Below are 24,586 nucleotides of genomic sequence, written 5' to 3' on the forward strand. Positions count from 1 at the left end.
GTCTACCCAAAGCAAGCAACATTGAATATCTCTATCAGAAAAGGCTGGGAGTCAAGTTCCACATCTCTATTCATTCTCCTCTGGAACCAAAGTTATCTCAGAAGACCATGCAGGAGTAACCAATCTTCTTGTGTTCCCACACACTGTGTTCATGTGCCACTTACCACGGTTTATGATTCTCCCTTCCTCTCTAATGGGAGCCCCTGGTGGGCGAGGGCTGCTGCTTACACATCTTATGTGCTCAGGCCTTTACCGGGAGCAAAACCCAGAGTTTGCATTCTATAAGCATTTGCAGGATTCATGGAATGATTCTGACCACTCTGGAAAGCCCCATGAGAGATAGCAAGACCACCTGTGTTGTTGACAGCGCTGTGGCCTCTCTGTGGGTGGGGGACATTAAGACCATCTGGAAGTCATCCCAATGACTCCTCAGGGGCTGAAATGAGTCATGTTCAAGTGTCCTGTTGGTTCTGCAAAATATAGCCACTTAGAGTCCACATTGCTATCCAAAGCAATGTGTATGGCATGTTTTGAAACCAAGGGCTATCAAGGTTTTGTGTTGGTCTAACCGATTTGCTGATAACGGAAACCAGGAGTTATATGCCCCGGGTAACAATCCTCCGCTGCTCTTTATATCAAAGGGTAATGCAACCAGCAATCATGGATGATCACACTGGTCCTCATTCATTAGTTTATTTGTATGATTACTTTATTAATATTAGTCTTTCCCCCAAGAGGTTGTATACTCTGTGAGAGTAGAAGCTGTCACTTACGGCTGACCACTGTTCCACAGTGCCTTCTGCGATGCCTACAGATAGTGGTCACTCAATAACTATTTGGGGAGGAAGGGAAGAAGGGAAAGAAAGACATATGCAGCCTACTTTGGCTCAAATCTTTGTGTTCATCCACTAGCTCTTCCTAATCCACCCACTTGATGTCTTTTTGAATTCTACAAATCTTACTTGTACTTAGAGATTTTTCTTCTGTTATTCTCTATCCACCAGATATACATATCACTCAAGTAATCCCTTTCATCCCTTTCAACAGGACAGGGTAGAGTTAAATTATAATCTTTCCTCTTAAATGAAAAATGAGGAGGAGACCGTGACTTCCCAACATGGAGGGCTGCTTCATTCATTCCAGGTAAGATAAGCAGACAGAAGGTTTGGAGAGGCAGCATGGAAGATGGTGTGGCAGCTGTCCAGTAAGGATGCTCTTGGTGTTAGTTCAGTTAGGAAGTTCTTCTCTGCGAGGCACCCTTCTATGGCACATCAAAGGGCATTCAGCATCCCTGGCTGACATTCACTGAATGCCAGCAGTACCGCGCAATCATTGCGACCACTAATGAGAGCTCCTCGTGTATTTCCAATTGCCTCTTAGTGGGAGGAACACGGTGCTGAGCTGGGTTGAGAACCACTAGGCGGAGACTCTTCAGGGACTGGAGACGCTTTTGCCTCCTCTGGATGAATGACACCTTCACTGTTACCTTTTGGAAACTACATTTCTAATTGCTAATGTGTGACTCACTTCAATGAACTCACAACCATATTGTAAGGCAGGAAGTTCTTCACTGGATTTTAAATACTGAATGCCACGGTTCTTTCTCAGTATATAAGCCTCCTAATCTTCTGACTTAGCGTTTTCAAGCCCCAGCAATTTACTTAGAGATTTATGATGGTACATTTGCCATACTCTTCTCTTCTCTGGCTAGAACCTAGCCTTGATTTTATTAAATCGGTCTTTTGTGGTTAGAGCTAATGGTGGCATTCTCTGAAAGTGATTTCACTTGTAGTTTTGAGCTCTTACCTCACTTGAGCATAATGGCTCTCTCAACCCCTTTACCATTTTCGGAGGAGGTGGAGGTGTGTGTGTGTGTGTGTGTTTATGAGATTGGTCAGAGGGAGAAGGGAGAGGAGGAGTAGAGAATATGAACAGATGAAGATTAAACATCGTCTCCAGCATTTGATCCCCAGTTGACCAAACACCATCTCCAGCATTTACAGTTGATCAAATTTATAGCCAACAAGCAATAGAAAGAGGCACATTTTCAGAGCTGGCCCTCAGATTCTGCAGTAGTGTATGGCCCCGGCCTGGCATAGAGGCCACCTGACTCACCGGGCAAGGTGAGACTAGTCAGAATCCCAACTCCTGAGGGGCACTGAGGTGTCTAAGTATGCCAGGTGTCAGGTAGCTTGACTTTGTGACACAACCTTCGGTCTAAGAAAATAAGAGAAGGAATAAAGCTTGTGAGAGATGCAAATATGTTCTTCTAGCAGTTTTCCATTACTGCCTGACTGACCATAATTTTTGCATTACTTGAACATATGTTAGAAAAAAACAATTTTCCGTATGTCATTTTTGAAGGAAATATATTACTTTAATACCACTTTCTGTTTGATAAACATAAAGTACACACAATAAAAAGTCTAGCAAGACCAATAATAATTTGATAAAAAATAACTAACTCCAGATTCAAAATTTCCTTTCTCAGGGTCCAGTAATGAAAATAGTTCTTTATTCTTTTAGCATGTTCTCTGCATACAGAAATGTTTGTGTATGTTATGGTCCCCAGTGAGCATCTCAGTATCATGATAAAAGGTTGAGGTTCTGAGTTAGAGCTGTCAGACTGTGTGGGTTCCAATTCTAGCTTTACTGTTTACTAACTGTGAGACCCTGAACAAGTCACCTTACTTTTCTGGCCTCAGTTTCCCCATTTCGAAATGGTGAGTATTAAGACCACCCACATTACATTGGTAATAACCAAATGAACTAATATATGTGAAGTTCTCAGAACATTATCTCAGAGAGCTTACAATATAAGTAATAGCTATTTTTGGTTTATGATCTTTTTCTGTTCCTTTCATGGGTGAGTAGGGCTTAATTCAAAAGTTCCTCTTTTAACATTCTTTACTATGCACAATGATTCCTTAATGTCTTTTCATAATGGCCTTAATAATCATGAAAAAGTATTAATTAAAAAATTCTTGAGCAGATAATTTGGGGAGAATGAACCAAGAATGTATCCTCTTGTTCTTCACCGACTCCCTCTTTCTCTCCCACAACCACCCTTCAGAACATTGTGAAGTTGGAGAGGTACACCTGTTTTTTCATCCTGGGGGCTCACCTCTCTAGGACCATACCTCCTGTTTATAGGAGATGCATCTACTTGACTGCCTTCATCAACCCCCAAACACTGTTCCTTGTTTCCTCATTGTTCAAAAGTCCTGTCTTCTTCAGTGACCCCAAGTTAGGAAGCTCGTGGATGGTGATGACCCTACGTGTTCCCATATCCTGGGGTCTTTGCATTCTGTCCTTGAATCCCAGAAGAGCCAATGCCATAAGCGAATGAAATGAATGTCTGTGGTGGAATTTCAGGCATCATGCTGTGGCAGCTGTGGGGGTTACTTTGGGGCAGTGCGTCTTAGCACCCTCAGAATGTACTGCGAAGGCAGCTGCTCAGCCCACTCATCTTTCCCTTATGCTTCAAATGGCGAGTGAGGCAGAAAGAAGAGCTGGATCCTTTAAGAGAAGGTGATAATACTGTTGAATAAATAAATAATACTGTTAAATAAATAAAAGAAACTCTTCTTTCCTGGATGTGGCTAAGTCTAGCCTCAGAGGTCAGTCAGACTATTGATAAGTAACATACTTGCTTACCCTTTGGGGAGCAGTGTGATGAATGAAAACATGAACTCAGTTAAAGTTTCACTTATAACCTATTGAGAAAGCAGGGGAAAAAATTTGTCCACAAATAAACAGAATGTTAACCTAGGTTAAGTTATCCCAGTCAGCTGCCTGAAAAAAGTTAACTTGAGAAATTTACAGAGTAGAATGAGGTGCTCATTTATCCCAGCTGGAGCCCAGCAGGGGTTTGCAATGTTTTGCTTTTGTATTTTCAAGGGGTTATATAGGTCTGGATAAAAAGGACCAAGTTTTGACTTTGCTTTAGGAGGGCCCTTTTTGTTGGGCACAATGTTAGACTTTTTGTCTGTTTACCACCAACTGAAGCCATGGAACATGTCTTTGGATGTTTTGGTAGATGGTCTCCAAGAATAGCCCCTTACAATCCCTCTGTGTGGAAGCTTCTTTCACATCAAGAAGTCAAGTCTGGACCCTTGAATCTGGGCTAGCCTTGGAACTTGCCTCAACCAGTAAAATGTGTCACAAGCAATGTTCCGGGATTTCTGAGCTGAGGCCATAAGGGAACCGGACGCTCCCACTCACGTTCTCTGGGAGCCCAGGTACCCTGCTAGAAGCAAGTCTGGACTCAACTGTGGAATGGTATGGAGGGTAAGGGAGGATCTTAAGTATTCCAGCCCCAGGTGCACCCTGCCCACCCCAAGGGAATGAAATCACAGGACTGGCCTCAGTGATATAATGTGGAGTTGGAAGAATTGCATAGCTGGGACCAGCCAACTCCCTAAATTGTGAGCAATAATAAATAATTGGTTCACACCTCTGAGGGCTGGGGAGGTCTTTAAGACAGGAATAGCTAACTACAAAAGGGTTTGATCTTCCTTGCCTTCCTAACGTTTTTAATTTCTCTCTTGCACTTCACCCTAAGGACTTACCTGAACTGAATCACAGGTCTTTGAGACCCAGTGATGGAAGGGTCTAGCTTAAAGGCTAGCTAAGAAGGTGGCAGTGGACCACACTGATTCTCCAGGAAAGGGCTGCTGCTGAGGTCAAGCCATAGCAGAGTCCTTCCAATGGGCCTGAGGGATGTGGAAAAGGAGTTCTTCTCTTGAATGTCTGCAGCTCAGAAACCACACTGTCTGATTATACATCAGTGCAGCCTGCTTCAGCTGGGTATGATAGTGCTGCAGCCCACCTATTTCTGGTATGTTTGGCTATTCAACCATAAATATAGTAATTCATACATGGTGGCAATAAAGTGAACCGCTCATGTGCCTCTAGGAGATGTCCTTTTCTTCTCTCTTCATCAGCACTTGGGAGACAAATGAGATTCACATATACACTTCCAATATATGCTTCTCTGAATGTCAGTTCTCTGTTACGGGATGCTAATAGCTGCTCGGGAAAATACTGAGTTAAAAACTGTTTTTCAGAGGTTGGGAGGTTTTTGCTGGATTTTTTCAGAACCTTTAATGTATTAACATGCCTTGTGAATCTCCAGAAGGGGTTTGTTTTTTGACTTTTTCAATTTTTTTTTGAGCATTGCAAGCCCTCTATCTCCAAAAAAGAAAAAAAAAAGCATCTCTAGGGACTAGTATTTCATGAAAGAGTCTTTGGGCACTGCCCATTTGTAGCAGGAGATAGTTGGAATTTGGAGACATACTGTTGGAAACTCAGTCACTCATTGGCATGATTGATGTGTAGATGTTGTATTCAGTTATCTCTCGAACCAACACAACAGCAAAATTGATATCCTGCCAGAATATCAGATGAACACCTTTTATGGAAATCAGTTATTTTTCCATATGGAGAGGGGGAGAGGAAAGGATGCTTAAACACATGCTTATTCCTCACTCTCTTTTTTTAATATCCTGCTCTATAACAAAATGTCAAGAAAATGTTTTCTAGATCTATCTTGCCATCTCAGAAGTCTGAGTGTCACTTGACAGTGGTAATCTTACTGACCTCAGGCCTGGATTTCCTTTCAGACTTCTGTCCCTGGCAGGAAGCCAAGAAACTTCTGGGCATGCTTTCCATGTCCTGTCCCTCTGCTCAGAGTGCTTGCTCCTTTCACCTGAACGGTTGACATTGACAAACCCTTATGACCTATGGTGGTGGGGTCAAAGGTTATCCCCTAGCTGGCTGATTATGACTGTTGCCTGATTTCTGACCCTCATTTAAAACCTGATGTTGAAGTTGCTCTTGTGATTCTGAGCTCTGACCCAAACTGGTAACAGTCTTACTATATTCCCAGATTGGGATATGTAGGCTGCTAGGAAACACTGCTCATACCCAGCTATGGGCAGTAACACCTGGAAGGAGAGTGTACTTGTGCCAACTGAAAGATGACATGAGCTTTCTGCAAGAGATACTTCTAGAGGACAGCTAACTTTGATGAAACCCCATTATGGCATCATCGGAGAACAATACCCAGCGCAAGGTGGGATCGATTCAACAGTGTAGGCTTCATGACTCTGCCTTTTCATCTCACAATTCAGGGCACATATTCAAACTCATGACCCTAAATTGAGTCTATCAGGATCCCCTTAGAGGTCTGTCTGATGAGAACACGTATAGGTTATCCAGACTAATGGCAAGCAAGTACTCTATAACTCTAGATGTAGGGATGTCTGGTAAAAGACTAGAGACAAAGCAAAAGAGAATCTTATATTCTCCTTTGCTGAACTGAAGACAGCCAGGTCTACAGTGTTGGCCTGAAATGAGTTTCTCATCCAACGTCATTGATTAATTGATCCAACTGCCTGCCCCTGCTTCATTAAGGAGGACAGAAGGAGATGAAATGGCCAAAACAGTGACCAATACCACCAGTGAAGTGTGATGTTATGCAAGATCAGATTCGTGACACCTCTTCCCTTGGTGAAGATTGAGTAAAAGAGTATAAAGAGAAGGAAGCAATGGGCACCCTGACATTCTACCTGTGGGGGAAGTGCTGAAGGTCAATAGAAAGAGAAATAGGAGGGAATAAACATCTCCTTTTCAACACAAATCCATCTTTTTAAAGCACAAATCCCCCCAGGGTATATGAAACATGAAACACCAACTTGTCAATTGCAAATGCTCTGCTGCTTTCTAAGGAGAAACTAATTCTGCAAAGATGTTCCAAAGCATAGATGATAGGATAGCCTAAGGTCTAGGAAATAGTTTCTGACTGATGGTTCATGATCACGTCTATTCAAAACCTTGACCCTTTCTGATGCCATCCCAATGAACATCATGACTCAGTAGTGTCTGGTTAACTTGTCTTTTGAGAAGCTTGTGAATGGCACATATTCATTTCAACCAAAAGATAACATTTCAGACACATCAAAACTGAACAGAAGAGCCCAGAAGTGCAAAAGCTCAAATACCTTGACACTTCATAGTGTGTTATGAGGGCTTGAAACATCTGAGAAGATGTGAAGTGGAAGACATGAAACCAACATTTAATGATGGATGAGCATATAGGGAAAAGAATGGAACCTGACTTAAAGACAAGTTGGTGATTTCAAGGCTTTGGACTAAAAGATGAGTCAATGACAGGCATGTTCTTTTACTGCCTCATGCCCTTGTAATATTCTCAAAATTTTTCAGCATGCAAACTACACAAAACTCTTGAGAGGGGCATTATGTTGCTCATTTCGCAGAGAGGAAAGGGACTCAGAGAAGTTAAAATGACTTCTTGGTTGCTTAGCCCTGCAAGTCAGAATTCTAATACAGAGCTTTTGACTTGTAAGCCTGTATCATACCTGCCTTGGTCTTTCTACAGGATCAGTTTGCTGTCATGTTCCCTTGGATCCATTGCTGATGACCTCCTGATGCCCCTCCACCCACTTTCTAACTGAGCCTATAGCTAGGAGAGAATGGGAATCACCGGAGGGCAGGAGCAGGTATACAGAGAGCTGACTCATAGCCTGTCACAGGTTGGATACAAAATCTTGGACCTGGTTTGCATCTGTTAAAATCTATTGAGTTGGTTCTATCCTGTAACAAGATCTTCACTCTCAGCAATGACATGGGGAAAGGTGGAGGGTTCCCAGCCAGTCTCTCTCCAGTATGAGAGAGGAAGCCAGTTCTTAAGTGGAGGTAAGCAGAGGCTAGCTGAAGTGATGAAAAGTCCCAGCATTTCTGTTTTTTTCCTTATAAAACTGATCTTCAAACGTAAAGGGAAAATGAAAATGAACTCTTCCAGCTTCGTATTTTCAGCTGAAGGTCCGTCACAGGGAAGACCTCAAAAGTGTGAAGTTAATTTTATTTACTATCTTCTACAATTTGGGATAAAGGAGAGGTGATCAGAACCACTTGTAATTTGTTTTTCAAGGAATATCAGACTGGTGGAGACACAGAGGAGAAGTGTATTCTTTCTGAAGCTTCCATGTTCAAAACCTGCAATATTAAAGGAAAGCTAAAATGAGCTCCCCTCATTTTGCATGATCTCCTCAAACAAAATTGAAAGGCCTGTTGCAGATAGCATATTTTGCCGTGGCAGAGAGCAGAAGTCTCCTGGGGGAAGGCAGAGCTTTATAGCGTTTTTGCAAAAGGTGTTGGTAATTATGGATTGCACTGTCTGCTTTTAATAGATCAGATCCCAGCTCCTGATAGCTCACATTTTTTTAAAAAGTATGAAACATTTGAAAGAGAAAAGTACAGTGTAAAACAATGAACTGTGGACCCATCTCCCCCATCTTTCAGATTCTAGCATTTCACCATATTTGTTTCAGTTTAAAATAAATGAAACATTACAAATCCAGGGAAGCCCACTGGCACTGCTCCCCCAGCAGAGCCCCTTCACCTCCTTTCCTTCAGCATATCTGTACCCAGAAGTTGATGCTCATTTTCCAGTACTTGGTTTTTCTTTTCTTCTTTGTAAAATTTTAAATTGAGTTACATATAGAGAAGTGTGCAAATCATAAGTGACATACAATGATATGTAATATACTTAAAATGATCTTGTCTCTCTCAATGGATTCTTAGTAAGTGAATATGTCCATATAATTGCTGCCTGATCAATATGCAGACTTTCACCAGAACTTCGGAAAACTCCTTTGTGAACCTTTATAATTAATATACATAATAATAAAGAATCACACTCTGCCATACTGGACAGTACAGTGATTGAGATCTCAAATGCATCTGTAAGTTATCACAAACTGTCTTCAACAAATATTTTCCTGCTTCATGAAATGTAAGGACCTTACAACAGCATACTCCAGTTAATACTTTCCTGATTTTTGCTCTTATTGCCATGTATTTCACTTCTAAATATGCTTCACATTTTTCTTATTTTTAAACAATCTTTTAAAGAAATTTAAATATAAATGTATATATAGTACATGTTTATATATACACATAAACAAATAATATGAATAATTTTACATGTAAATTTGTATAAATTTATGAGCATTTTAACTTTTTCTGGTGCTTTTTATTTATTCTTTTTAACTTCTTTTCAGCTTAAAGAACATTCAGCATTTCTTGTGGGATAGATATGCTGGAGAGTAATTCTTTCAACCTTTTTTCCATATGAAAAAACCTTTATTTTACTTCCATTTTAAAAGATTATATTTGGTGGGTATAGAATTTTAGATTTACAGGATTTTTTATTTCAGAGATGTAGCACTGTCTTCTATATTCCATTGTTTCTGATGAGGTCAGTCTTCATTATTGTTTGTGAATAGTGTGTCTTTGTTATTTGAAATGCTTTAAGATATTCTCTTTATCTTTGATTTTTAATAGGTTGAATATGATGTGCCTAATTGTGGTTTTCTTAATATTTATCCTTTGAACTTTATGAACTTCTTGGATCTATGTGTTTTATTTCTTTCTTCAACTTTGGAAAATTGTTAGATATTATCTCTTCAAAATGTCTTCTGATCTACTTTCTTCTTCTTGGGCTCAAGTAACATATATTATGTATTCTAAATATCTCTGATTTTTTTTACACTTTTCTGTTTCAGTTTGAATAGTTTCTATTGGATGATAGTTCAAGTTCATTGATTTTTTTCCCCCTGTGCTGTATCTACTCTCTAAGTCCATAAAATGATTCTTGTCTCAGAATTCCCATTTAGCTCTTTTTTTGTAGTTTTCATGTTTCTATTGAGACTACCCATCTGTTCATATATATTATCCACATTTTCCATTAGAGTATATCATATATTCAGTTGTTTTAAAGTCTCTGATAATTCCAGATTGTGGGTCATTCTAGATCTGGTTCTATTAGACTATTTTCTCTTTTTGAATGGCCAGGCATTGTTTCTTCACATATATATCTTGATTTTTGAGTGAATGGAAAACATTACAGAGACTGTAAGTGAGTAATATCTACCCCCAGTTTTTCTAGAATTGTGTCCCCCCAAAAGATATTTTGAAGTCTTAATTTCTAGTATCTGTACATGCAATCTTATTTGGAAATAAGGTCTTTGCAGATGTAATGAAGTTAACATGAGGTCCTATTAGATTAGGGTGGCCTTAATACCAATGACTGGTTTTCCTATAATGAGAGAGAGATTCAGAAACGGACACTTACAGGACCGAAGGCCATGGGAAGACAGAGGCAGAGATTCAAATTATGTTGCCCCAAAATAAGGAATGCCAAGGATTGCCAATAACCATGAGAAGCTAACAAAGGTGAGAAAAGTCCTTTCCAGAGCCTTCAGAGGGAGCATAGCCCTCCCAACACCTTGATTTCAGACTCTAGCTACCAACACTATGAGAGAATAAGTTTCTATGGTTAAGTCACCCAGCTTGTGGTAAATTGTTAAAGCAGCTCCAGAAAACTAATACACACCCAGAAAACAGCACGGCTCTTTTTTCAGTCTGTTGTATGGTATTAAGCCAACTTAGTCGATTGTTAAACTGGGTCTAGCTGTTGATGAATATTTTGTTTCAGATTCAGCTCATAGGCTTCAAATTAATTACGTATTCAGAACCTTCCTTTCTTCAGGACTTGACATCTGATTGCTTGGAAGGTTGATCTCATCTCTTCTGCCTCTCCTCCAGTCACTGACCTTGTTGTTTGGAGTCTTTCACTTCTCTGGTGCTGCCCAACATCAGTAAGCCCATTATGCCTGTCACCTCACGAGGGTCTATGTCAGTGTTCGTGCTCCCCCCAATCACCTTATGAGCAATTGATGAAGAAGTTCAGACAGGAGTTGGCAGACGGGTGCAAACTAAGCCATCACACCAAGCCACACTTGTCTTTTATGTGTGTTGAAACTTTGGCTGTTTTTTTTTTTTACCATGCCTATGGTAGCTTTCTCCTCCTTCCGCTGTTTTGCCAAAAATAAAAGCAACTATCAACATATTCCTTCCTAAACAGGGCTTTATGTTCTTTGGATTTTAAATCATTTGATTTCTTTTGTGATCCTAACTTTATTATGAGTTTTTTAAAACTCTTTTTTATAGGTGACTAGCTTATTCTCACTGTTCAGCTGTGTGTGAGAGGTCCTAAAGGCCACCACAGGTTTGGTGATTCTCTAGAAAGACTTACAAGACTCAGGAGCTGTTGTACAACTTCTGGTTACAGTTTTTAAAGCAAAATGATAAAAATCAAAATCAGCAGAGGGAAAAGGCACATATGGTAAAATTTGGAAGAAACTAGGTGTGAGTGTCAGAGTCCTCTCTTGGAGGAGTTGCATAGGACCTACTTAATTCCTCCAGCAACTGATAGTGACAACACATGCAAAATGTTGTCTACCAGGGAAGCTGGCCTGAACTTAGGATCCCAGTGGTCACTTACATAGGCCTAGAGTATCTTCATGATTAATTGCACCAACTGGAGTTCCAGGCCCCCAGAAGGAAAGTAGGTGTTCACCACAAATCACATTGTCAGCACAAGCAATCTACACAAATTGGTTCAGAGTCCTGAGTGTGCAAAGCACTTCTACCAGAACATCTCAACTCCAACATTCTAATATCTCAATTCCCAGAAGCCAGCCAAGGGAGAGTCTTGAAAACAAGCTATTCTTGGGAATGTGCAAGTTAGAGCAACTGAGACCTGTCAAATTAACTCTTGAAGTGAGAAAAATCCTGTAGGTACTCCAGTGTCCAAGGTAATTTCTAGTTAGTTACTACCTCCTAAGCAGAATAAAAGCCTCAATAATAATTTTTAGTTCTGTTTCATTAGATTTGTTCCTAGGATACTTGTGTTAATCAGAATTCATTCATATATATGTATATATAATTTACTTTTTATGAGGAATCGTCTCCCACATGTATGGATGCTGCTAAGTCCTACCATATGCCATCTGTAAGCTGGAGACCCAGGAAAGCTGGTGATATACTTTAAGTTCAAAGTAAAGAAGTTCAAGGCCAAAGGTCTGAGAAGCAGGGGAGCCAGTGGTACAAATCCTAGTCCAAGGGCAGGTGAAGATTAGGGGAGGTGTCCTAGTTCAAGCAGTGAGGCAGGAGAAAGAGGGACAAATTCCTTCTTCCTCTGCTGTTATTATATGCAGGCCCTCAATGAACTGGAGGATGCCCACCCGCACTGGGGAGGACAATCTACTTTGCTAGTCCACCAGTTCAAATGCTAACCTCATCCAGAAATGCTGTCACAGCCACACCCCAAAACCTGGGCACCTCATGGCCAGTCAAGTTGATACATAAAATGTCTGTATGTCAAATGTTTTTTAAATATTCCCTGTCATATGTTATCATTTATACATATTAATTTTTAATTTCTATTTTCTGTATTTCTAATTTTTTAATTCTAATTAGTTGCTAGTTCATAGAAATGTAGTGATTTTTGAATTTTGACCTTGACTTCAGCAACATTTTCTAAATTTAATTATTAATTTTAACTTTCATTAGCTCATCTGTAGATTATTTTGAGATTTCTGTGAATAGAGTCACACTATCTGCAAATAATGTTAAAGGCTTTGGCCCATTTTTAAATTGAATTGTTTGTTTTCTTACTGTTAAGTTTTAGGAGTTCTTTGTATATTTTGGGTAAAGTCCTTTATCAGATATACCTTTTGAAAATATTTTCTTCCAGTCTGCGGCTTATCATCTTATTCTCTCAACATTGACTTTCACAGAGCAGGAAATTTTAATTTTAATGGAGTTCAGCTTATTAATTCCTTCTTTCATGGATTATGCTTTTGGTATTCTACCTAAAAAGTTACCACCCTACCTAAGGTTGTCTAGGTTCTAGAGAGCCCAGAAACAGACCCACATAAATATAGTCAACTGATCTTTGACAGCAAAGACAGACTTCAGCAAATGGGGCTGAAACAACTGGGCATCCACATGCAAAAGCTGCATCTAGACACAGACCTTATATACCCTTCACAAAAATTAACTCAAAGTGGATCTTAGATCTAAATTTAAATGCATATTCCTCTCGGGATAAAAATTCTAATCACTTATTTTCCCAGAGTTATCAGCCAGCATCTTTGTAGTGCTAATATAAGGCCCAAGTAACACAAAGTAGTTGCTATTCTTTTTAAAAGTCCTTTACTCAGATGTGGCTTTCCACACAGGCCCTTGTTTTCTCACTCATAAAAATAGTTAACATACACCATTACATTCAATAAATCATTCTTTCACTTTCTCCTTCCCCTACAGAGCTGAATCTGTCACCCTGGAAAGAAATTATAATTCCTGTCTTGCAGGAACTCAATATGCCTGACAAAGTAGAGAAAATATTTGTGCCATCAAAACCAACCTCACAAGCCTATAGATTTGGGCAGATTATTCATAATTTGTAGAAAATAGAAAGCTAATAATTTTCAAAAGGCATGTGCTTATATAAGACATACCAACAAAAATTATGGCAAAACTGACTGGCTAATGGCACTGGTGGTACCAAGAAGAAAACAAGCTCCACATCTTGGAATAGCTTCTTTTGTGAGGAGACAGACTTGGAAACAGACCATTTCAGTCTAGTAAGAGAAATGTTATGATTGAGGGGTGCGTAATGTTCTGTGAGATCACAGAGGAGCGTCACTAAGTTAGCTTGATGGGAGTGGGGAGCAGTCAGGAAAGGTTTGGTTATAGAGCCATCTCTGGTCCATCAGGACGAAACCAGACATTGAGAAGAAATGTTTGACCCTGTCATCAATAAATCAGACAACCCATCAATCAATCAAAAAGATCTAATATTAATCCACAAAACATTTTTTAAGCTAGGCATTTTTAGGAGGGCAGATGGGTCTCCAGGCCAGCTCTGCTTCATATGTGACAAGAGCCCAACTCTGTGAATACCCAGAGCAAAGGATAACGTACCAGAGAGCACAAAAATCCTCCTAAGCAGAAGTTTCTGTCCTTGCACAGGTTAGCTGCTTCTATTTGCTTTGCGGCCTTTCTGACTTGGGACATCCTTTCCACCTTCCCTGTGACAACTGCCTGCTCCGCTTTGCCTTAGCTGATTGGATGTGAGACCTCTGGCTATTCTGGAGTGTCAGCCCCGGCTCCACTGGCTCACCTTGTCCCGTTACCACCGATATGTAGGTTTGACAAGTGTTCCTCTATACTTTGTAGCCCTACCTTCATTAACACATCTTAATATTCCCTTGGGGTTGTGCGTTTGTATGAGCATGTGTATGAAATGAAGTATTTTGGAGTACATAGTTTTTCGGTAGGCTCTTCTGGACTTCAGAATATCCATCCTTAGAAACATTGTACTTGGCAGGTGCACAGCATGCCCTCCCTGTACACCCAGTAGTGATGGAGCTGCAGCTCTTTCAGGGGGTGACTTTTGGTGGCGGTAAAGTTCTGTCAAAAGTCCCTTTTCATCACTGAAGATGAGCTGTTTCTTTAATTCTTCTGAATGCACTGGCCTTCCAGTTAGCTCAGGGAATCTTTGAGTTTCTGCTTTTATGGTTTCAAGTTAATTTGAATCCCAAGGACCAAGCTACCAGTTTTAAGGTCCCTTGAGCAATCCAAGAGTTGCTGCTAATTACATCAATTAATCTCCAGCAGAAGAGAATGCCACAGCTTTGACAGGGAGCTATAGACTTTTGAGAATCACCCAGACAACATGGCTGGCCACAAAATACTGTTTCAAGTTCATGAATATCGTTGATTTGAAAGTGGGTGAGTTGTTGAGCAGGAATAGCTAAAATGATAAATGAATTAGCTACTATGATTAGGACTGTGTCTAGTATGGCCATCAGAGAATAAAAAGTGCCTCAACAGGCCTAAAATTTTTCTCTAGTAGGAGATTTGCTTAGAATTCCTGCCCAAGAAATTCTAAGCAATAGTCAATCTGGCCATATCAGTAATTCCTACTGTGTGCCTGGTAATTTGTTAACTACTGGGGAGAGTGGCGAACAAGACCAAAATAATCACGAAGTTCATGAAGTTTCCAATGTATGAGGGATAGAGGAGACTTTGTATGTGGTGGGGTAAGTGAAGGAGGCCTTACAAGATGATTTGGGGAGAATGTTCAAGATCATTTATGCCCCAGATAGAGACAAATCATCATCAAGGTTAATAATAGCAACTGAAACTTTCTGGAGCTGAGGCTGGGCGAAGAGGTAGGTTTGGTATAGCCACGGAAATTGTTAAGTTTTCCAAAGTATCATGTGCTTTGCTTCCTGAAAGATGATAAAAGGTTTTAATTAAGCATTATTATCTAAGACATAGTATCTGCTAATAGTGTTGACTTTTAAGGTTACTTTTTGCTAAAGTTGAGGTGGGGGTCTCCTGGGTAGATGAGATAGGACTTGACGTATCTTTTGATATATCTAACTATCAATCTTTGCTTGATATGGCCTTGACTTGACAAAATTGTCCAACAAAAAAGAGACCTGATACATTTCTAAAATGCTTCTTGGCATGGTGAAATATTCACCCCAAACACCCAGGGACGAAAAGCCCTTTCATGATGAGCAGTCATCTCTCTGGCACTCACTGTACCATTTTTAGTGGTTTGCACACACAGTGGTGTTTGTTTCAACCCAGAAGATTAAGCTCTGATCCTCATTATAAAAATGTACCATGTTTTGGAATATAAGATAGAGTAAAACTTCGCACTAAAGAAGAGGCTCTGACCCCAGCCTCTTCTATTTGTTCAGGCCAACTTATTTTGTGGAGAGAGACCAATGGACAAGCTGGAAATAACTTAAAATGTTGGACCCAGAAAAGCTATCAGCACCTGCTTGGATGCATTTCCTTGTATATCCTAACTCTTCAGTACCTCTCCGGTTGCTAGAAGGAGATCTCAAGATAGAGGAAGTTAAAACCAATTGCCCAGGCTCTTTACAATCAAGAAAACAGTACCACACTTGCAATTTAAGTCAGCTAACATCTAGCAATACAGAGTACTTAAATATATTTAGTTTGATACATCTCAAAATTATACAAATATGACTCTAAACACAGGTATGCTGGGAATGCATTTCTGTGTCTTTCAGACTCTCCATCCCTATCCAGCGGTCACTGGAGTCAGCAGTTTTTTTCTATGACTTCTCTGCTTTTTGTTGTTGCTATTATTCATTTTTGCTGGGATGTCTGACATGTTGAAAATCCCATAATGCTTGCAGAAAAGTGCTTTCTAAGACTCCATCTGCTTTCATATTTTCCTGAATAGCCATTTTAATGTGTACTTACATTTAAAAAGGAAGGGGGTGGAGGAAGGGTAGATAGTTAATGAAGTAGTGTCCAGGAAGATGCAAGATGGATGAAATATAGTGTATGAATAGAGGGATTTGCTTTGGCAAAGTGGGAGGGAACAGAGATGGGCGTTTGTTTCAAAAGCAAATAATTAGGGAGGGCTAGCAGCAAGAAATTGGGGAATAGAGCTCATAATCTCGATTTTCTCAGTCAACTGTGCAGTTAGATCATCTAAGTATGAGGTAAGTTTCAGGAATGATCACAAATTTTAAAGAAAGCAAATATTTCCTAGGTACTCTGGTTTAGAGTCATAATTTGTATAATTTTGAGATGTATCAAACTAAATATATTTAAGTACTCTGTATTGCTAGACTTAAATTGCAAGTGTGGTACTGATTTCTTGATTGTAAAGAGCACTAGGACAAAGTTCTCGAAAGTGTATATGTAAATTGGAAATTTTGCATTGAATTCCTTTCTTATTCTACATTATAATTTCTTAGTATATTTTATCTGACTCATCTTCATTTGTCAGTGACTCCTAATACACTAGCTTTAATTTCTCTTTTTATGGGCCCCACCCAGCATTTCTATTAAATATTTATCCATAAGTGAGCATTAAAGTTGATTAGGAATACCTATTCTTTATATACTTGGTGGAATAACTGTTTTATAAGTTCAACTGTTGTGTATAATATATATTATTAAGTGGGTATATCTAGAGCTTAGTGCCTAAAGCTTCTTTGTGAATTAATGAAACCCAATATGATAAGTTCCATTGTGAAATACACTTTGAAAAGTACTGCCAAGAAATAATACCAAAATATGTTTGAAAGGAAAAAGAGGAAGAAAACAAATTTGCATCAGTCTTTTATAAGTAATTTTCTTTTTGAATCTGGTGAATATGTGGATACCAATGAAACAGATAACTTAACTATGGCCCTTATCCTTCCCCACTGGATCAGAAACATGGTCTGGGGAGAGAAGAAGGATTCATTTGACTCATCAAATTAAAATGAAACCTGTAAAACTAAATGAATGCAGAATAGAATGATACAAAATTACGCCTGGATTATTCTTTCCAAATTCAAATGGAGGGTCGCTGACCCCGTTTTCGCATCAGGCAGACATGGCCTCACATACTCTTACCTTCCATTCTCCTCTTTCCTGATTGATCTCCCGTGAGATATGTTTTCTCAGCCAAGAAATCAACAGACCAAATGAGTGAAAGCTAACTGAGGTAGACATTCACTTCAAAATTACTGTAGCTCTTTAGAACATTTTAATTTGTTGTTTGTTCCCATCAACTACAGATAGGTTGTTTCTTTTTGGGGGACCAATAAAATTTAATTTTAGAAATCTGTTGGTAGCAGAGTCCCAAATCATGAGGATGTTGTACATCCCAAAGACAGTGTATTTCTGTGTATTTGGGGATATTCTGAGTGAGGCAAGGGCGCACGCTTCTAAGCTGGGTATGAATTGTTTGCCATAAATTATCACACATAATGGACTCTGAAGAATGAGATTTGGTTAACTTTGGGCATCTGAAAACCAGCTGGGATAATACCAAGAACTTTGAGGATAAGCAGTTGTTAAGAAGAGTATGAAAACCTTGCACCTTGATCACTGAATTCATTTTTTCAGTTTTGTCCATTGTATTTTTTGAAATCTAAAAATATTCTCTATAAGTCATTTATATCTTTTCATTTCTAAGATACATTTTCATTCTAATTGTCTGGCTAACTCATGATTGTGTTATGCTGTATGTGGTCTATCAGATGGTATAAAAGGTCTTTCACTTTTATAAGTACTTTAAATGGAAAATTTACCCTCACTTTTCATCCAAGAGGCAACATAATCACTCGTACCTACAAATTTAAATGATGATTATTCTCTCCTATCTTCATTCATGCCCTTCATTTTCCTTTGGAAATGGGGAGGACAGTATGTTTTACAAAGCATGGGGGCTCTGTCTGTTTTGCGCCTGATAATACTTGCTGGTTCAGTCAGAAGGGCCTTGAAGAACCAACCCCAATTCTGAAACTTTAAGAGCCTATGAAATAGAAATCTGGAATATTAGTGCAGGAAGGTGTCTATTGTAAGCAGAACTCTAAAATGGCATACAAGATTCCCGCCCCCTGGTGTACATGACCTGTATAATTTCCTCCCGTTGAATGTGGGTGGGACTGTGAATATAATGGATTTCCCTTTGTAATTAGTTTATATTTAATGACAGAGGTGTAGGCATTTCACAGATGCAGAGTCAAAACAGTTAACTTAGAGTAAATAAAGAAGGAGATTATGAGATGGGGGAGGAGGAGGGCCTTCACCTACGCAGATGAGCCCTTAAAAGGGACCAGGCCATCCAGGAAGGAAGAGGTGCAAGGCAGGAGAACTTCCCCACTGCCCTGGAAGAGAGCAAACCACCATACTGTGAACTGCTTGCAAGGGGCACATGGCAAAGAAAGGTGGGTAGCCCTTAGGAGATGTTTGTAGTCCCTTGCCAACTAAAGCAAGGAAGCAGGCACCTTAGTCTCCTACATAAGTGCAAGGACCTGAATTCTGCCAATAATCTGAATAAGCTTGGAAGAGGTCTCCAAGCCTCGGATGAAATTACAGCTTTGGTCAATACCTTGATTTCAGCCTGGTGAGACCCTGAGCAGAAGACCCAGCTAACCTAAGCTGGAACTTTTGACCTGCAGAATCTGTGAAATAATAAATGGGTATTATTTTAAACCTTCAAGTTGTGGTAATCTTACACAGCAATAGAAAACAAATCTAGTACTTGAAACCCAAACATCTTATTCCATATTTGAAGTACATCACTATGGAGTGGGACCTTAGGAACTTGTATTTCACTTTTTGAGAATCCTCAGATGAGGTATAAAATATTGAGCGGAGACATGGTCTTCTGTGGATAGACTTATATTTTGGCAGAGTAGGAAGTACCTCTAGGTTGGAGTGTTGGGCAATTCAGAGTAGGGAGGGATAAAAGAAGAAATGGGGCCCTGGGTGGTTTTGGGGAACCCTTGATTAGTTAAACAACTTGACATATGCCTATCCTGTCTGTAGTTAAGTGTATGAAAAACAAGTTTACAACTGCAGGCTTCTGAAACAGACTCGGTATTTCCAATAAAAATAGTAACTTGTTGCAGAATCGCATGGTGTACACTGTGTACACAGCCCCTAAGGAAAAGGTGGCTTCTTGACATTGATTTTGGTCTTTAGCTAAAGTGGTCAAATTCAGGCTTAAGAGTTCTTATTCTAAAGAATTTCACTCTTAATTTAGAATATTACAATGAGAGTTCTTATTCTAAAGAATTTCACTCTGAATTTAAGATAGAAATCTTTAAGTTGCCAGTGTATTATAAACCAAGTGAGTGAATGAATCACAATTCACCAAGGACTAATTCCTTGCAGCCAGAATTACATAGGATGCTTTGAGCAACGTATTTTAACTGTGACTATGATTAGGCCACCTCTAAACTTAACATTTTCTTATGTTGTAAAATCTATGCCATCCTGTAGGATTTATCCTATATTGTTGGATTACATAGGCAGAAATTAGCAAACCCAAGCTTCCAATCTTAGTCTATTGCCAGGGCACTCTTTTTATTCAAGGAATGAATTTTATAGTACAGTCCCCAAGGAACTCAATAAAGTTCCAGAGAGATCTTAAAAAATATAGGAAACTATCTTGATAGTGATGTTTCCTTCAAACACAGTTAAAAGATGCACATTCCTGTAGGTGACCACTGAGATGGAATGCCCACTAATGTCAAGGAGCTGCTCAAAGAGTGATCTTCTCTTTAGATTACTGGTGGGATCAGACTACTTGTTCTCAGACCTTTGGATGGTTCAAAATCCCTACTTGTTATGTCTATTCCCTCTATCAAGTAAAACACAACATCAGGGATTGAGTTTTTGGACACATATCTAGTCCACCAGAAGGAAAGTAGACTACATTCTGAGAATCATTGCTGTAAGAGAAATAATTTATCTCCATTAAAAACGTGATATGGAAAATGTAGCCAGAAGCATACATTGGTGAACACAATTGTATTATGGCTTTTCTCTTCAGTAATCTCCTTTATCATTTCTAGGCAATTTGGTTTATCTAGGGTTTATAGCCCAGTGGCTTACCCTAATATGTCCCATGTGGTTTGCCGTAAGTCAAAGGCCGAATAGAAAATCCAGCCCTTCCCAGGGTTCATTGTGAATGGCCTCTTTCAGAAACCCGTGGGCATATCTGCCCTTTCTTGATACCTGTTTTAATCTGTTAGACCTGAAATTGTCACTTAAATTGTTAGCATTTTTTGACCAATTACTATGCCAGGCATTGTTTATAAGTACTTTATATGTTTCATCTCCTTTTGGTCACAGCCTATGCAGAGATACTATAATTATACCCTCTTGACAGATAAAAACTGACACTAAAGAAGATGAGGATATTTGCTAAAGATTATACAGCCAGAAAGAAGTGGAACCAGGATTTTAAACTTAGCCTGACTCCATTGACCTAGACCTCAGTAAGCGTGCTTACTGGCAAAATGTAGTGTTTCTCCACCTTAAGTTACTCATGGAACCCCTTTAAAGGAAAAAAAAATTCTCCTCAATTCCCAAGGTGGACTTAAATTAATTTTAGAATACTGTTACTTAAACATGTACAAACATAGAACCAGGAATGAAATCTAGCTTACCGTATTTTTATAGTTATAAAACTGAATACAAAATAAAATTTAAAAACAATTCCAAAACCAATAAAATGAAAATGAACAATATTAGTTTAATAGATATCATGGTTTAAGGCAGAGTAGTCAGTGCCTGCAGTAACAGTAGGAAAATGTGTTTTCCAATCTTAGGTTTTATTTGTGGTCAAGGGAGCCTTTTATTATTCTGAGGTGAGATATTTTATCATTATCATTGCTACTTTTCTTCTAAATTATTAAACTTTAGCTACTGATACATATGGTTTTGAAATGGTAACCAATTGTAGAGTACATTCCAAAAAATGCCAGTTGCTGAGTATTCCAAAAAATGCCATTACTTCTCCAGCACTCTATTTTCCGATAATGAATTGTGGCAAGTCATTGGAACAAAGATGAGACCCGTGTACCATGTCCCTCAAGCATAAGTATTGTACTGACTGTCAGAGGTAAGTTTCTTTTGAGTTCTGCACGCCCTTGCTTGTCTGATGAGGACTCAATTTCTTGACTATTTTTTCCCCTCTTTTAGAACTGCTATGACCCCTCTTTAGAGGGGCTGGATGTGAGGTCATCTGTCCTTCACTTGTGCCTCCCTGAGAGTGACAGAAATGCAAATGCGGGAACTGAAATGGAACATTTGACATCAGTGCTATTCTTGGAATTTTTATGTGTTTTTGATAATAACTTCCAAATAACACATTAGGGATCAGCTCATGACCCAGCACTGCTTGCACAGCCTCAGTTCCCGTGTGAGAAAAAAGTTTTGCTTTGGTTTAGTTTGTTAAATCATTGCAAAGGCTTTTTGGTCCCTCATTTGGCAGTAAAATACTGAATAGTCAGAAGTTGTGTGCAGAGATATCACCATACCTCCAGGCGCAGTGGAAATGTGCACCTGTGCAAAGTAAGATCAGCTTACCAAGAGGTGGAGCAGGTAGGAACCTTTGTTTATTTGGAGAGGTAATAGAAGTGCTTCTATCCCAAATTGTTCTCCCCCGCCTAGGGGCAAAAGCAAACTCTTCCCTTTCCATTAGGTCCACCTTCTCAAGCTGGGCATCCTTTGTTTTAAATGGAAATGCCCCTGGGAAGCGGCAAAGTATTCACCCATAGTACCTAGTACAGAGGATTTTATGTTGCTATTTGCCTCTGGTGGTGAAATAAGAGGAAACCAGAAAGCATTAATTTTCTAGGTAGGAAAGGCAAAAAGGAGGAGGAGGAGGAGGGGGAGGAGAAGGAGAAAGAAGAGAAGAGAAGAGAGAAGGGAAGGGGAAGGGGAAGGGGAAGGGGAAGGGGAAGGGGAAGGGGAAGGGGAAGGGGAAGGAGAAAAAAAAACATGGGGGGAATTTTTAAATAAACTTTGCCTGGAAACAGCCCATGCTGCAGTCACACATGTGCTTTTCTTGTCTGTTGGTGTTTGTGGTATTGCAATTCCTGGAAATCTTGACCACAAGGTAGGCAGTCTTTATGCTCTCACATTGCAATCCTGTTTATTGAAAAGACAACAATGTAGGGAGCCCAGAAGGATGAGCTCCTGCTCCCCTGGGCATCAGAGGAGGGAGGGAGGAGCGTTGATCCCTGCCGGGCTCCTTCTGGGATCCCAGGCATGGCTCTGTCCCTCTGACATCAGTTACAGGGACTGGAGGGAAACCTTCCTGCCAGGAGCTTTACCTGGGCCCTGTGAGTGAGTCCCACGACCTCTGACCCTTCCATGCCCTGATTTCCCCAAACTATCCTCATCTCCTTAGCGTGGTCTTCCCTAGCATATCAGCCCTGGTTCTTATGTGAATGAAGTGACATAAAAACAGAACAACAGTTGGTATGTATTCACCCTGATGGTGGCATCCAAGGAGCACTTCCCATTAGTTCCTCTCTGTGGTCCGCGGAGCTGCTATGATTCCCGTCCTTCATTAAACTTTGTCTTCATTCCTGTGAGTTATTCTGGAGCCTTCCAACAATCTCCCTCTTTGATCAAGGTGGCCACTCACCTGGAGCCCAGATCTCTTCTCTAGCTTGTGTCAGCCCCTTTCCCCAGAGACTGGATTCAGTGTCCTTCCAATATGTGCTCTTTCCAACAATGACTCTGCTCATCTGACCTGGCCCATTGTATGTGGACTCATTTGTTCTCTCAAAACATGAAAAGTACTATTCCCCATACCACCCCCCAAATCCCATTAATGTTTCCCACTTGAACCAGAGCTGAACACCCTACGCCTAGGCACACAGGTGTCCCCTGCACATGGTTTCTGCCTCTGATGTGGTAACTGCAGATCTCAACTCACTCTGCCCTTATTCACTAGTCATTTACCTGCAGTCGCAGATACTCTTCAGCACCAGGCCTTCCCTATCTCAGGTCACAGAGAGAGAGAGAGAAGAGGAAAAATGTGGCCCTTATGCTGATAGCAGGGGGGAAAGAAGAGGGTGATAGAAATTTAGGACAAATTATTCTACATAAGAGGGATAAGAGGGGAGAAAAAATGAGGCAAGGAAAATGAAGGGCAGGAAGACAGGGGAAGGCTGTGTAAGAAGTGGGACACTGGGGAGAAAGGTGTGTAAATAATTTTTAAAAGATTTGCTTAGGACTTTTCTTGTGTGCTGTCTTCTCAGGAATGCTTCAATAAAGCAGTCCTTTGTTTTTCAGGGTTTGCAAGTGAAGTTTATCTTTTGCAAGTGTTTCTGTGCTAGGATGAACCTGAAGGAGGGCTAGTTTAATTTGAAGGTGGGAGGAAGAATGCCTGGCAGAGGCTGGAGTGGAGAGAATGCTGCTATTTTATGCTGTTATTTCTGCACAGGACATGCATGCTACTGAGAGTTATAAACTCCTATCTGATTACAAATTATTTTTATCCTTAAAAGTAATTTTTTTCATAAACACACTCAGGAATCGCTGTGAAACATAGGCCTAGGCACCATGCCTTAGTGCTCTAGGGAGAAAACCCATCTCTGCTCCAGCCTCTCTGCCTTTAGCCCATCTGGAGAACTTGAAGGTTACAACCCCTCTGGGAGGTACACATGGGTGCTATCATCAGCACTGCATTTCACTGTGAATTCATTTATTGGGTTGATATTTTCCTTTACATCTTTCTGAGAGCCCAGGATCATGGATTAGGGCTCAAAGTGAGGACAGTGTTTTGGAACTGTGAGCATATGGCAGCAGTATAATGTCCCTGAGCATCGGCAAGATGTGGAAAGAATGTGATGTTAGGAAGGCCCATGGGCTCTCCCAGGGAAACAAGATCCTTTTATAGCTTTATGCCTGAATAGCTATGGGCCACTAAAGGGTTACATTTCTTTTAGGAAGTCTGCAAAGGATAGCCTGTGTTTTGGTGATAGTTTTTAGAAATGTGCATTTTGTAGTGATTAGGGCATGAAATGATTAGGTTTATTCTTGTGTTGTGAAACTTAGAAGTGGAAAAAGGAAATATAGTCTTTAAAATTTTTTAAGGCTCAGAAAATCTTCCTGAGAAGCCTATTTTCCATTTTAGTGAGAGGAAAAGGTACAAAGAATGTCAGTTAAAAAATTCATAAAGGCTGCATTATGCTCAATGGAAACATTTCTTTGAAAAAGAGAAGTTGGTGCTTAAAGATACAACACAAACATGTTATGGAGCCCTTCTAAGAAACAAGATCAAGCCCTTCCCCAATGGTAAGTTTTAAAGAAGCAGGAAGTGATTGGTTTTATAATATATCTATGAGAATAG

This window comes from Manis javanica, chromosome 14 (assembly GCF_040802235.1).
Source record: "Manis javanica isolate MJ-LG chromosome 14, MJ_LKY, whole genome shotgun sequence".
Classification (NCBI taxonomy): Eukaryota; Metazoa; Chordata; class Mammalia; order Pholidota; family Manidae; genus Manis; species Manis javanica.